Here is a 242-nt window from a genome sequence, read left to right on the forward strand (position 1 = left end):
CCCCTTTAACCTTCCCCAACCCCCCTTTCTCCCCACTCACCACTTTTTACTAAATCTATAAAAAAATTTCCCCTTTTTTGACCAAAACTAACTTTAATCTTGCTCTTGATTGGGGGGGAATACACACTTTCGGGGTTTTAATTTAAAATCATATCAAAAATGGGGTTTAATGTGCGCATTTTTCAACGGATGAAATCACCTGTTTTGATTCGATAAGCGCTTTTTTTAAAACGTATGGGCCC

Source organism: Penaeus monodon, chromosome 25 (genome assembly GCF_015228065.2).
Source record: "Penaeus monodon isolate SGIC_2016 chromosome 25, NSTDA_Pmon_1, whole genome shotgun sequence".
Lineage (NCBI taxonomy): Eukaryota > Metazoa > Arthropoda > Malacostraca > Decapoda > Penaeidae > Penaeus > Penaeus monodon.